Here is a 9,382-nt window from a genome sequence, read left to right as displayed (position 1 = left end):
ATTAGTTCAAGTGCATAACACAAAAAAGTATGTAAAAAAACACCAAACGGAACCTTATGTCGGTTGCAGATTTATGTTTTTGAATTTCCATTTTGCGATAGCAAGGGATAGCCTGAACAATAGTGGTGGTTGATTAGCTAACTTAAACACCTGCTGTCCTGATTATCTGTCACAAAATCTATGTAGGTCGCCTTGTTTTTGTGTTTATTGAACCGAAATACTCCGAACTGTGCAGCAAGAATACATGTTAAGGTGATAAAAGTTAAGCTAGTGTGGCCTACGTGTATCTGGTGGCTTCTTGGTGCAGAAATGAACGACTAGGAGCTCAATCTGGCATCAGTAGTTTTCTTTATTTCTCCACCTGCATTTCACACATGGGCACCGAGGTAAAGTCAGTCTCTGGCATGAAAGAAACTCCTCGACAGTGATCCTCATGGCTCTGAGGATTACCCATAATACAGTAACCAAAATAAAATAATTGAAAATTACAGTGATCGTATAGTGGATTTGGTTTACATCAACAGAACAACCAGTGAGTGTCCTTTTTAAAGAAAGTAACACAATTAATTAAAATGCTCTGAAAAATAAAATAAAATGCTGACATTTAATTTACTAGATGCCATTTTTATATTTTAGCTTATACGAACTTGCATCTTGGAACAATGCAAAAACATTAACCATATCTATATAAAACTATTAATATAAAACTGCCTTATATTAGCCATCTGCTACAGAGATTTAGTAAAACATACCTGCATTTCACACATGGGCACCGAGGTAAAGTCAGTCTCTGGCATGAAAGAAACTCCTGCAAGGAGGAGCCAGAATGTTAACGTGTGGGAAATTCCCGCCACACTTTCTTACGAACTAAACATTTCTATAACGCAACAAAAACAATATAATAGCAAAGCTAACATAACATGGATTAAACATATTTCAATAATATGCAAAAACGAAAACCATAAACATATTTTATAAATAATATTTCTTTATCACATCGCAGAGACACGTCACCTCGACAGTGATCCTCATGGCTCTGAGGATTACCCATAATACCCCGCTCTTTCTAGGGTGAGTGCAATACCCTGTTTTACCAGCAGATGGTGCATTTTAGCAGGATTTAACCATTTTAACTATGTTACACTAGCATAGGTAACCTACTCTCCACTTTCTCTCTCTCTCTCTCTATATATATACATATACATATATATATATAGATATATATGTATATATATATACATATATATGTATATATATATATATATATATATATATATATATATATATATATATATATATATTTTTTTATTAAAACTTTTTACTAACCTGTGAAATGTGATCCCTTTGGACCTTGTTGTCTTGCTATAGTAGTGTTGACAATATCAAAACTTTGCGTCCCTTTTTCAGATTCTTTGCTTGATGGACCTTACCAAGCTCCGCCCAGAACCGACCCACGTGACCGCAAGTCTCACAAGCAAAGCCTCACGGCTCGTTGTTTCTATGTAAATGTAACAACTTTAGAAAATGTGCTTTATTTTTTATTATTATAATGTTTGAAATTTCACCAAATCCTGATTAACACTGAAGAATCCTATTTCTTTGTTATATTTTAAGAATTTTATTATGTTACTTATTTTGATAAGCACTAGTACCTGTACTGTCACTTTAAGAGAGTGTCTTATGACATCAGCACTGTACTACCTTCAGTTGTAGTGATGGGATTTTCGGCTCCTTTTCGAGATGCGGCTGTAATGGCTCTTCTTACTGTGGAGAGCCGGTTCTTTCGGCTCCCCATATATATTTTTGACATTATTAATTAATTAATAGCTTAAACCTAATTTTATAATATTTTGTTTCATTATTGACATTGTTAAGCACTTATGATGAGTAAAAATGCCGCATAACAATGCTATAGCAATACCGATGCGTGTGATGTCCGCATGTGCAGGTTGTTTGTCGAGCCTGCACGATAGGAAATGCTGACTTTGCACAGTCTGCACTCTGCCCTGGAGCTTGATGTAGCATTAAAATGAGTCCAAATCTTGCTCCGTTTTCTGTCACTCATTTATTTTCACCTATTCAGTTCTCACACTGACTCCCCTTCTTTCTGTGCTTCTTGATGCTGAGTGAGTGTCTGTACATAAACACCTGCCGACAGCTTGGGAAATTGCCTGCCGTTTCCACAAAAAAAGTGGAGATAAACTTTTTTTTCAGTGTTTTCCCGCCACATTATTAATTGAAACTATGTGTGATTGGTCAGATGTGTGGAGCACACGCTTGACATGAGGGCAGTGGACTGACCGAGGGAAAAAAACTCTCCGCTCTAGCACTGGCAGAAGAGCAAAACGCGCAAGGAGAGGGAGAAGGGGCGGAGAGACAGCGAGGCACCGCAGGACAAAAAAAAAAAAACGATGTGGGAAAAAACTATCGGCTCTGGCACTTGCAGAGCACAAGCACAATGACAGGGAGGCGGAGAGACAGCGATATACTGTAGAAAAAAAAAACGGATCCTAAAACGGCTCCCATTGTGGAGCCGGTTCCAATCGTTCACTTCAAAGAGCCGGCTCTTAGAGCCGGATCGTTCGCGACCTACACATCACCATTCAGTTAGCGCTAGGCTGCCTTAGAAGAGGTAGGAACATTTCTTTGCTTTAGGTCAGGGGTGTCGAACTCCAGTCCTCAAGGGCCGGTGTCCTGCAACTTTTAGATGTGCCTCTGCTGCACCACACCTGAATAGAATGATTAGGTCATTAAGGCTCTGGAGAACTGATCTACACAAGGAGGTGTAATGGTTCACTAGAGGGACCCAGAAAATCAGCCACGACACAGGAGTGAGCAGAAAACTCTGATATTTATTAAAAGGCAGCTTAAACCGGGCACGCAGGATCGTCCGCCGCAGCACTGGCTTGGCAATCAGTAACTGAAGTGATCGGCTGAGGAACCAGGAGGAGCGCGGATGCTGCGCTGACGCAGAGCTCGGCAGGAAGTGCCTGGGGAGGGAAGCGCTGATGCAGGGCAGCGTACAAACTAGTTAGGCAGCAGAAGAACCAAATCCAGATCCGAATCCTTAGTCAGACGGGCCGAGGTCATGCACGATCGGGGCTAAGGGTAGAGTCCGTGGGAGTGGGCGAGAGCGGTGTAACTGAAACAGGCGTGGGTCGAGATCCAGAAGGGCGATAGTAACAGTCCGACAAGGGCAAGGCAAAAGGGGCAGGTCCGAGGAACAAAGCGTGGTCGTAGCTATGAGGGCGAGGTAAGAGTGCTGGAAAACTACTTGCTGAAAGCGTTCGATAATCTGGCAGTGTGGTTGCGACTGAGAGAGGCTTAAGAAGGGAGACAATCAGGAAGCAACGCAGGTGCGAGGAATAACGGAAATGAGGGGCGTGACTAGGATTGGCTCAAACAGAAAACAGTACAATATGAACATCACAGGAGGAGGTAATTAAGCAATTTCATTCCAGTGTTTTGTACTTGTGGCACATCTAAAAACTGCAGGACAGCGGCCCTCGAGGACTGGAGTTTGACACCTGTGCTTTAGGTTATGCTCACGTTTTATGAAATATATAAAATAATTGTAAGTACATGCAGCTGTGAATGTTAATTTGTTTAAATCCATACAGAGGAGTATTCTTTTTAACAAGTTAAAAACATTTTTCTTAAATGTTAGAGCAGATATTGTTGTTAGTTAGTCACAGGATTTCTCCATGTGCAACAGCGTCTTCACAGGTCTGTCCAACAAATCAATCAAACAGCTGCAGCTGATCCAGAATGCTGCTGCTCGCGTTCTCACTAAAACCAGGAAGATAGAGCACATAACACCAGTTTTAAAGTCCCTCCACTGGCTCCCTGTAGCTCAAAGAATAGACTTTAAAATACTGTTGTTAGTTTATAAATCACTGAACGGCTTAGCACCACAATACATTAAAGATCTGCTTTTATTGTATCAACCTTCCAGACCTCTCAGGTCTTCTGGTTCTGGTCTGCTCTGCATCCCCAAAACCAGAACCAAATGAGGAGAAGCAGCTTTCAGCATCTATGCACCACAAATTTGGAACAAACTTCCAGAAAACTGTAAAACAGCTGAAACACTGACTTCTTTTAAATCTCAACTGAAAACCCACCTGTTTAGAATTGCATTTGAAATGTAATCAATTACAAATTTATTGATGTAACTTGACTTAATGATTGATTCTATATTGCATTGTGATTCTGTGTTTGTAATAATGTAAAGCACTTTGAAATGTCTTGCTGCTGAAATGTGCTATACAAATAAAATTTGATTGATTGATTGATGTGTTTGTCTGCTAGGGGAATTCCTCCTGTGAATGGAAGAGCTGCATGTTAAAGGGCATTTTTATTTCTATTTGTGCAGGCCTCTGCCAGCAACCTGCATTAAAGAACAACCAGCAACTCCTGTGGTCTGACTCCCTTCTTCATCTGAACACAACGCAGAACACATCAAGGTTAACCGACTGTATAAGACCAAGTGATCAGTAAAGAACACTAATGGTATACACCGGTTACATAAACATGACTCGATTAGTGCATCATTTCTACCGGATTTTCACAATATATCAGCTACTTCAATGGATAGAGGAACTAACAAGTTCATGTCATCATCTGGGAGGAGGTTACTGGTTTCTCAGTCACAAGCTGGTTGCAAACTTGAGGCCAGCAGGTGTCAGTCAGTTAAGGTAGATCTGAAATGTGGTTTGATGACCTCAATATGAGAAGCTAGAGACTGGTGGGAGGAACCAAAGAGCTCTGTAAAGGTAAAGGCAAATCTTCTGAAGTTGGGATATAATTAATTTAATTTCACATAATTACCACGGTAGAAGCCATTTGTTTGTTAAAATTTTATGAAATATTTGTTCTATTTGATGTTTGTTGTGAATGACGTATACTCACAAACAAACGAGGTAATTAGTCCAACGTTTAGAAACTACAGATAGATAGATAGATAGATAGATAGATAGATAGATAGATAGATAGATAGATAGATAGATAGATAGATAGATAGATAGATAGATAGATAGATAGATAGATAGATAGATAGATAGATAGATAGATAGATAGATAGATAGATAGCATTTATTGTCATTGAACAGAATTCAACGAAATTTCCATTGCAGCTCCCGTGCAAAAGGTCAAATATATACAGTATAAATAAGCAAACACACAATAATAATAATAACAATATATACAACTAAATTAACTAAAGGCACTCAACCACACCAAAGAAGTAGCAGCAGGTCCAATTATGGCAAAGTACAGATAATGTGACAGTGCAAAGTGCAGAACAATATGGCTGTGTGGGGGTGGGGGATATGTATGTGTGACTGCGAGGTTATGATATGTGTGGGAGGGGGGGGCGGCAGGGAGTAATGGCTCTGACGGCTGTGGGGAAGAAACTGTTTCTCAGTCTATTTGTTGTAGTCCGTATATTCCTGTACCGCTTGCCTGATGGCAGCGGCACAAACAGTCTGTGGCCCGGGTGGCTGGGATCCATGGCTATGGATCCAGCTCTCTTCTTGACCCGGTCTGTGTAAATGGAGTCCAGGTCTGGGAGGGGGCATCCCACAATGCCTTGTGCTGTTCTCACCACCCGTGTCAGTTGTTTCCTCTCCAGTGCTGTGCAGCTGCCATACCACACAGTCATGTTGAGGCAGAGGATGCTCTCGATCATCGCCCTGTAAAAGTTCACGAGCAGCCGTGAGGAAAGTCCAGCCCGTCTCAGTTTCCTGAGGAAGAAGAGCCTTTGTTGTGCTTTCTTCACCAGGTGGGAGGTGTTTGTGTTCCAGGAGAGGTCAGAAGTGATGTGGAGGCCCAGGAACTTGATGTTGTCCACACGTTCCACCACTTCTCCATCTATGAGAAGGGGAGTGTGAGCCGTCCTCCTGGACCTTCTGTAATCCACAATGACCTCCTTGGTCTTCCCTGTGTTCAGCACCAAGTTGTTGGCTGAACACCACTGAGTGAGCTGCAGAATCTCCTCTCTGTAGTGGGTCTCGTTGTTGTCTGAAATGAGACCCACTACTGTTGTGTCGTCCGCGTACTTCACGACTGTGTTGGTGGGGTGGATGGCCACGCAGTCGTGTGTAAACAGGGTGAAGAGAGCTGGGCTGAGCACACAGCCCTGCGGCGTGCCTGTGTTGAGGACCAGTGGGGACGATGTTGAGCCACTTATTCTCACCACCTGAGGCCTGTTGGTGAGGAAGTCTCTGATCCAGTGGCACAGTGAAGCGGGCAGCCCCACCTCGAGTAGCTTCAGCACCAGCTTGTCTGGGATGACGGTATTAAATGCTGAGCTGAAGTCTACAAATAGCATCCTGACGTAGGTGTTGGGATGCTGCAGATGGGTCAGGGCTGTGTGCAGAGTGATGGAGACAGCATCCTCTGTTGACCGGTTCGCTCTGTAGGCGAACTGAAGGCTGTCCAGGTTTGCGGGGATGAAGTCTCTGATGTACCTCAGAAGAATCCTCTCAAAGCACTTCATGATCACCGGGGTCAGAGCGACGGGCCGGTAATCGTTCAGGCTGGTGATGGACCTCTTCTTCGGTACAGGGATGATGGTGGAAGACTTGAGGCACTCAGGAACCATGGCGAGCTGCAGGGACAGATTGAAAATGTCCAGAAACACTCCTGCCAGCTGGTCGGCGCAGGTTTTCAGCGTCTGGCCTGACACCTTGTCCGGTCCTGGAGCTTTGTGGGTGTTGATCCTCCTCAGGGTGGACGTCACCTGATGCTTCTGTAAGACGAGGGGCTGGTGCTGCTCTTCCAGTTGGGGTAGATGTGCGGCTTCTCTGCTGCCCGCCGTGTCAAAGCGGGCAAAGAAACTGTTTAAGGTGTCAGGCAGGGTGGGGTTGCGGCTGGTCAGCTGAGTGCTGTGTTTGTAGTCCGTCATGGTTCTAATGCCTCTCCACATGCTTCGGGGGTTGTTGTTGATGAAATGTTCCTCAATCTGCTGTTTGTACTGGAGCTTGGCCTGCTTAATACCTTTTTTCAGTTCCGACCGGGCCCTGCTATAAGCCAACCTGTCTCCAGACCTGTAGGCAGCATCCCGGGCTTTCAGCAGGGCCCGTACTGTGCTGTCCAGCCATGGTTTCTGGTTTGGAAACACTTTTATGGTCTTAACAGGGAGGACAGCGTCGGTGCAGAACTGAACATAGGACAGAACGGACGATGAGTATTCCTCCAAGTCTGCGCCGTCCCTGAACACACTCCAGTCTGTATGCTCAAAGCAGTCCTGAAGTGCAGAGGAGGCCTCCTCAGTCCAGACCTGAACTATTCTGGTGGTCGGCTTAGTTCTGCAGGCCAGAGGCTTGTAGACAGGAATCAGCTCCACTGAGATGTGGTCAGACATGCCCAGATGTGGAGCTGCTACAGCCTTGTAGGCTCTGGGGATATTGCAGTAGACCTGGTCCAAAATGTTATTGTCTCTGGTGGGAAAGTTTATGGATTTGTGGAATTTGGGAAACACAGCCTTCAGTTCCACGTGATTGAAGTCCCCCGCCACAATCACGGCCGCCTCCGGGTTGGAGTTCATCTGCTCGCTGATCAGGCAGTACAGCTCCTCTAATGCTAACTTAGCATTAGCCCTCGGTGGTATGTAGACGGCCACGATCACAATGGACGAGAGTTCTCTCACCAACTTGAAGGGTCTGCATTTCACCGCCAGATATTCCAAGTCAGGAGAGCAGAATGTGCCGACAGAGTGTGTGGCTGTACACCAGGCATTGTGTACATATGTAACATAGTTAAAATGGTTCAGGTTAAATCCTGCTAAAATGCACCATCTGCTGGTAAAACGGGGTATTGCATTCACCCTAGAAAGAGCGGGGTATTATGGGTAATCCTCAGAGCCATGAGGATCACTGTCGAGGTAACGTGTCTCTGCGATGTGATGAAGAAATATTATTTATAAAATATGTTTATGGTTTTCGTTTTTGCATATTATTGAAATATGTTTAATCCATGTTATGTTAGCTTTGCTATTATATTGTTTTTGTTGCGTTATAGAAATGTTTAGTTCGTGAGAAAGTGTGGCGGGAATTTCCCGCACATTAACATTCTGGCTCCTCCTTGCAGGAGTTTCTTTCATGCCAGAGACTGACTTTACCTCGGTGCCCATGTGTGAAATGCAGGTATGTTTTACTAAATCTCTGTAGCAGATGGCTTATATAAGGCAATTTTATATTAATAGTTTTATGTAGATATGGTTAATGTTTTTGCATTGTTCCAAGATGCAAGTTCGTATAAGCTAAAATATAAAAATGGCATCTAGTGAATTAAATGTCAGCATTTTATTTTATTTTTCAGAGCATTTTAATTAATTGTGTTACTTTCTTTAAAAAGGACACTCACTGGTTGTTCCGTTGATGTAAACCAAATCCACTATACGATCACTGTAATTTTCAATTATTTTATTTTGGTTACTGTATTATGGGTAATCCTCAGAGCCATGAGGATCACTGTCGAGGAGTTTCTTTCATGCCAGAGACTGACTTTACCTCGGTGCCCATGTGTGAAATGCAGGTATGAAATAAAGAAAACAACTGATGCCAGATTGAGCTCCTAGTCCTTCATTCCTGCACCAAGAAGCCACCAGATCCACGTAGGCCACACATACAATGCCAAACCTCCGCCTCTGCCCTTACCCGAAGCTGCAGTCCGATCCGCCCGGAACAGAGCGCGCCCCGTTATCTCCACCGCTGCGTCCGGGATGTTGTCCTCCAGCCAGGTCTCTGTGACAACAGTCACACAGCTGTCCATCCGGCGAGAAGTAATCCGGAGTCACATCTCGTCGATTTTGTTGACGAGGGACCTGGCATTGGCGAGGAAGAGGCTGGGGAGGGCCGGTTTATGAGGGCTAGCTTGTAGCCTAGCCCGCACGCCGGCTCTCTTACCCCTCTTTTGTTTGCGCTGCCTCCTCCGTCGCCTTGGCAGCAGGGGGGGAATGATCATAGTCCCAGGTGTTCGTAGCAGCTCTGGAGGAATAAAGTCCAGCTTGGTGGGTGTGTGAAGTCCAAACTGTGTTCCTATGTCCCACAGTTCTAATCTGCTGTAAGTTGTAACGGCTTCCAGTAGTGTGTTGAGCGAAGACATCAATAAAAACAGGCTAAAAAAAACGAAAACACGGGAGCTCCGAGCCGCAGCGTCTACACGCGCCGCCATCTTAAGACTACATGATGCTGTAATGCGCCACAGCAAAGGTAAACAAAGGTAAAATAACCCAAACAGGTGATCAACTCAAAACCACTCGTCCTTTATACTCTCTCTCTCTCCTTGTAGTTTAAGCACACCTGTTACCGTGACAACCGCCTGCGCCCCGCAAGACGAGCAAAGATTACCTTAAAAACATAACATTCAGTCCGCTACAATA

General features: G+C 44.1%; 2 long non-coding RNA genes across 3 annotated transcripts; one reads left to right on the top strand and one right to left on the bottom strand.

Moving 5' to 3' along the window:
* Positions 1-342: 342 nt before the first annotated feature.
* On the bottom strand, positions 343-1,058 carry LOC111612335. Its single transcript, XR_002754558.1, has 3 exons — positions 1,015-1,058; positions 753-808; positions 343-361 (listed from the first exon to the last, which is right to left on the bottom strand). It is a non-coding gene; the product is annotated as an uncharacterized LOC111612335 (long non-coding RNA).
* Positions 1,059-7,762: 6,704 nt separating this feature from the next.
* On the top strand, positions 7,763-8,579 carry LOC111605823. 2 transcript variants are annotated; one of them, XR_002751840.1, is made up of 3 exons: positions 7,763-7,882; positions 8,089-8,144; positions 8,536-8,579. It is a non-coding gene; the product is annotated as an uncharacterized LOC111605823 (long non-coding RNA). The 2 variants fall into 2 exon arrangements; XR_002751841.1 differs by lacking the exon at positions 8,536-8,579 and having other exon boundaries at positions 8,089-8,149.
* Positions 8,580-9,382: the final 803 nt, after the last annotated feature.

Source organism: Xiphophorus maculatus, chromosome 20 (assembly GCF_002775205.1).
Source record: "Xiphophorus maculatus strain JP 163 A chromosome 20, X_maculatus-5.0-male, whole genome shotgun sequence".
Lineage (NCBI taxonomy): Eukaryota > Metazoa > Chordata > Actinopteri > Cyprinodontiformes > Poeciliidae > Xiphophorus > Xiphophorus maculatus.
This window is presented reverse-complemented; position numbering and strand designations above follow the sequence as displayed.